We start from the raw sequence: 6174 nt of genomic DNA on the forward strand, positions 1-6174 counted from the left end.
TGAATAACATTAAGCATCCTTCCTTGTTGCAATGAATCAGAGCCTTGCCATTTAACCATTGTACATCCATAATTAAATGAGCTACATGGTTCAAAAATGCTTGCTTTTCTGAAATTAAGGAAAAGCTCTAATTGTATAGAGAACTACTGGTTCACTTCCTAAAGAAATAAACCTAATGAAAGATATACAGTACTCTGTATAGAAATACATAAGACAGTACTAAGATATTGTTCAAAGACAGCCAGCCAGAGTGAAAGATTCCATTCATTGAAATGTTCAATTTTTAAACTTATTAATTCCTTCCAGATTAATCTATAAATTTAAAGACATATCAGTAAAAAATTCTACTAAAGATTTTGGTAGAAACTGACAAGTTGATTCTCTCATTTATATGGGAATTCAAAAAAAAACACAGAATAGCTAAGACAAAGAGAGAACAAATTTGGAGGATTTACACTCACTCAGCTATCAAGATGCATTATAAACCAAAGTAATAAAAAATATGATTTTGCCACAGTAGTGATAAATAGGTCAATGAACAGAAACAAGAGTCTGGAAAAATAAGCAAACATATTCATTTGATGTATGACAAATAAATTATACTGGGTCAGTTTTTTATTCACATAAAATAAAAATAAATCTTAATCCTTACCTCACATAAAAATCAATTCCAAGTAGATTGTGACTCTAAATGTGAAATGTAAAATAGTAAAACTTCTAGCAGATAACATCAAGAAACTCTTCCAGACTGTTAGACAGACTCGAGGGTAGCCCCCATGCCATCATCCTTGACCGCACATAGCACCTGCGAGTTGCTTCTAACAGAATACAGCAAATGTGTAAGGTTGCATGACTGTTGAGTCTGACTCTTTGCAAACTCATGGAGACCCTATGGATTATAAACTGGCAGGCTCCTCTCTTCCTGGAATTTCCCAGTCAAGAATGCTGGATCCAGTAGGTTGCCATTTCCTTCTCCAGGGGATCTTCCCAACCCAGGAATCGAACCCGGGTCTCCTGCTTGGCAGGTGGATTCTTTACCACTGAGCCACCTGGGAAGCCCCAAAGTGGAAGGTATTCCAATGTAATTAAAGTCTCAAACAATCTGATTTGAAGTTATTATCAAAAAAGGGATTATCCAATACGGATCTGACTTAATCAGGTGAAATCCTTTAATAGCAGGACTGTCCTTGGGGGCCTGATGAAGTCAGCAGCCATGAGAAGAAGCCCATGAGATAATAACCTGCAGGAGGCCTGTAGGAACTACAGGTGGCCTCTGTGACCTGAGGTGGCTGATAGTCATTGGAAGGTGACAACAGATGCCAACAAGGACAAATGACAGCTGCAGAACAGATGTTCCACCCCTCTGGTGCTGGGCACTGGAGAAAGCCCCTCAGAATACATATAATGTATATTCTCTTAGGCAAGATTGAAAGGAGAAAATCCTGAATGGACTGAGAAATTGCTGAATTAACTAAAATGACCATGGTTAAACTGGTGCCACTAGGCAGGGGACAGAAATTAATTTCAGTTGTAGAAAAATAAAATTATATTTTTGAACTCCCAAATTTGTAGAAAATTAAATTAAAACCTATATAATTACTTTAAGCTTTGGACCTTATTGGTTTGATCACTTCAATTATTCATATACCACAATTCAGAAATAACTAACTCTGATGAGTAATTTTTCTGTCTACTATTTCATTTTTCCTGAAAGCTTGATATTCTTTTTAATATCTCACAGCAAAGAATGAACTGCCTTACTATTTGCTTCAATTCCATAGTCTTGATGACTTTTAAAACCCAATTTGTCTTAGACATAAAATATTTACTATTTTAAACACTTAGTTAATTTCTATTGACTCATACTCTTCTAAATATTACACTCCTGAGATTGCCTAGTCCATTAGTCCTGGAAGCACCCCTAACATAATACCTTTCCAAATTCATTATTATTAGTTTTGGAGAAGTTTTTGTCCTTGAGCAGAGTTAAAACATTTTTCAGTGATAGTTGAGCAAATATTCAGTGAGATAAGCCACCAGGTATAACTGATGCACAAAGTACTTTTGAAGGATAGAACTGCAAAGAACAGAATTTCAAGGGGCAAAGATAAATTCACAATTGCAGGTTTAGTCACCATAAGCATACAAAAGGCATACAGATTCAGCAAACACCACCAGCGCACACGGCAGACACAAATGCACCATGGCCTTTGCACAAAGAAATTCTCAGTCATCTTTTCAACTGTAGTTTCCCTATTACATGTGCATTAAGTCGCTTCCATCGTGGTGTCTGACTCTCTGTGACCCCATGGACGATAGCCCGCCAGGCTCCTCTGTCCATGGGCTTCACCAGGCATGAATACTGGAGTGGGTTGTCCCCTTCTCCAGGAGACCTTCTCAAGCCAGGGATCAAAGTTGCCTCTCTTGCCACTCCTGCACTGCAGGCAGATTACTGATAAGCCACCAGAAAAGTTACCCTTTTGGCCCACCCCATCTATACTACACTCAAAATTCATATACTTTCTAGCCACAGAGAAGGGCCTACTCATGCTTAGGTGATAGCCCTACTTGCATTTTTGCCCCCTTCAATTTATTCCCAACCAAGAGCCAGACTGATCCATCTAGACATGTCCAATCACATCACTCCTTTGATAGTATAAATTGCTCACTGAGGATGAATCACAAAGTCCTTACAACAGCAGGATCTCTTTCCACCTTTCTGCTCTCAGCTACTACCTATAGACCATTCACTTCACTTCAGCCTCACTGGTCTCAATTTGTTCATACAAGCACATGTCTCTTGGCCTGTGACAATCTTACTTCAGATTTCCACAAAGTTTATTACTCTCTTGTGTTTTCCAAATCTTTGCTCACATGTTCTCTTCTTAATGAGACCATCCCTTTAAAGTTTCACCCTCCACATGCATTATTTTTTTATAGCAGTTATCACCTCATAACATATTAAATGACTAATAATTTCCTTATTTTCTGTTTCCACTCATCAAAATGTAAACTTTATGAGGGAATTTGTTTTCTGTTTTGTTCACTGATGGGCCACTAACCCCCAAAACACTGCCTCACACATAGTATGCCATCAGTAAATACTTGTTGAATGAAGGCATGATAACATAACTTGCAGGCATAACTTCAAAAACTAGGTATTTGTTACACTGCTTTTCTTTGATATATTTCATTTTTAACTACCAAATCCAGGACTTCTGCTATGAATAGTATCACAGCAAACTTCTGTCTATCCTATGTCCAATACTTTGTATTTTTACCTCTATCCTTTTCTAAGGGACCATGACAGCCATTAAATATTCCTGGAGATTTGGCCTTAGGTTCTGATTTCTATATCTTAGCCAAGTGTGATAATGTCGCTTCTCTGTGTATCTGTAAAAGGTAATAGTTACTGACACTACTGCCCAGAATTTAAGATAAACATCAAGATGACAATGGAAATTGGTTAAAATTTCTTCAATAACTGTAATGAATAAAAGAGAATGATAGTATGAGAACAGCAGTAGAGAAAATCAGCTGCAAAATATAAACAGAGTTGCAGACTTGGATCTTCTTTCTTCCATAGATGATACCCTGTATCTTGACATGGGTTTGATTTTAACAAGTGTATTCATTGGGTGGGCTTCCCAGCTGGCGCTAGTGGTAAAGGAACCCACCTGCCAATGCAGGAGATGTAAGAGACACAGGTTCGATCCCTGGATCCAGAAGATCCCATGGAGGATGGCATGTCAACCCACTACAATATTCTTGCCTGGAGAATTCCGTGGACAGAGGAGTCTGGCAAGCTACAATCCACAGGGTCGCAAAGAGTCAGACATGACTGAAACAACTTAGCATGCACACTCATTGGGCAAAACTCAATGCCTGAGCTGGTAATGCTTGTATATTTTAAAAATAGTAATTCAGTATTAAATTCTGGTTCATTATATATGCATGCTGAAATATTTAGGGGTAATTGTACTGATATCTGCAATTTCCTTTGAAATACATTAGAATGAAAAAAATGGATTAAAGGAAGGATAAAAGATATATAAATAGGTGATAAAGGGCCTATAGAACAATATAAGTGAGAATTTGGGTTATGGTTATATATGGTGTTGTTTTTCATTGTAAATTCTCTCAACTTTGCTGTATATTTGAAAAAGATCATCATAAAAATGCTTTAAAATTGAGCATCTCAGCTCCTACCATGTCTTATTAGAAACACTGCTCTGGATCAATGACCCTTGTGATTAATGCATCTCCTTGGGATGGAAGAGCCTGAAGAAAGGCTTCGAGGCCCTAAAGGCTGTGACCAGGACCTCCAGCAGCTTCTTCCCCATCCCTGATGATTTGTTTGAATTGAACTCGAGTCTTGGTCATAGGAACCCTGGCATCCAACTTGGACTAGAAATATGCTTTCCCCCCAAAAGGATGAAATATAAATACATCTTTAGACTCACTGGCCTTGTGATCACAAAGTTTCACATAAACTTATAGTATAAATGTTTAGGTATAAAAAGAAAGTATTTCAGCCCCATTGCAATTTTATCCTTTTGTTCTCCTTGTGAAAAATACACTGAAATTTATTGCAAGGACCTTATAAAAGTAATAAAATAATGTAAAGTGATCATAAAACCAATCACATATTTTATAGAAAATAGCAGAATAAAATCACTTTTTTGTGAGATGTAAAATGCAAAGAAATGTATGATTTATGACAACTTTCTGCTGTCTTTAGGCATCTAAAGCGTTCAACTTCTTGTGTTCTTGTAGGACTGGGAAGACATTTATTACTGTCAATTTGAAAAAGCTCTACTGACCACTCTCCATGCTTATAGGAATGTTCAGTGTGAATTCTGTTAACTGAAAAACATTTTTAATAAATGCCTTTCTTGTCTTTTCCATTATGTTTATTTAGACTGTATCCCTCCATATCAGTCAAAAGAACAAACAAAACAAAAAATATTCAGGCTTCCTAAAATCATACCTTTTGAAACAAGTTGCTATTATGACATACTAAGGTCTACTAACTTCAGTCTATGCAGAAATGTAAACAAAATAAATCCAGAGATAATCAGGCAATACAGGTTGAATATGACCCAGGAATTCAGCATGCTTCCAAATAAACAACTGCTATCTTGGAGTGAATTAATAAAAGCATAATGAGATCAAATGAAGCATTAACTCAATTAGTAGGACTCTGTCAAGATAAAGATTCAATAAGGAATTTATAGAAATTTTTTAAAGTAGAATACCTTTCTGAGAAGACACACAAAATGATATTTAAAAGAATGGAACTAGGACTTTCTTGGTGGCCCAATGGTTAAGAATCTGCCTTCCAAGGCAGGGGAAGTGGGTTCAATTCCCAGTCAGGGAACTAAGATCCCACATGCCATGGAGGAACTAAGCTGGAGTAACACAACTAGAAAGCCTGCATGCTGCAATGAAGACCTGGAGCAGCCAAATAAATATTTTTTTAAAAAACCTCACACTGCATTAAAATAAATACATGAAAGAACAGAACTGAATGGAAAACCGTGGGGAAAAAATAGACAAAAAAAGTGACACAGCTGGTGACTGTCTGCCCTCCAGCTTTGCTGGAACAGAACAGGATGGAACAATTGACAACAATAGGTTAAATAAGACAGAATACTCACTCAACACCCCCTTTCAGTCTTCAGTGAGGTTTTTCTTTCTGAAACACTGTAACTCTCAGTTGCTCCCTCCCTTAGGATGAGTCTCCTCTCCTTCTTAAAGAGAGAGTCTCCCCTCCATGCTCATCTTATCTTGATATACTCACGTTTTATATTTATGGTCTCCAAAGTTTCAAGGTCATGAAAAGAAGGCAAGAGTTTGGAAATGAAATGGGTTAGTCTCCACAGAACGTTTTACTTTTACTGTGTTCCTTTGCCTTTACTTTTTTACTTTTACTGAGTGCTGTAAAATGTGGATGTTATTTAAAATTACACCCTTTTTTTTGACGCCCTTTTCTTTTTATTCTCTTTCTCCTTCCTGTATAATCTCACCCACACATGCTGGTGACTCTGAAAATTACATTCTAACTTTAATCTCTTTTGTAAACTCCAAACTGAATTCTCTTTTTCTCGGGTATCTTGCAGGTACATAAAAACTTCATCATGTTGAAAACCAAACTTATCATTTCTGCCTAAA

Source organism: Muntiacus reevesi, chromosome 13 (assembly GCF_963930625.1).
Source record: "Muntiacus reevesi chromosome 13, mMunRee1.1, whole genome shotgun sequence".
Lineage (NCBI taxonomy): Eukaryota > Metazoa > Chordata > Mammalia > Artiodactyla > Cervidae > Muntiacus > Muntiacus reevesi.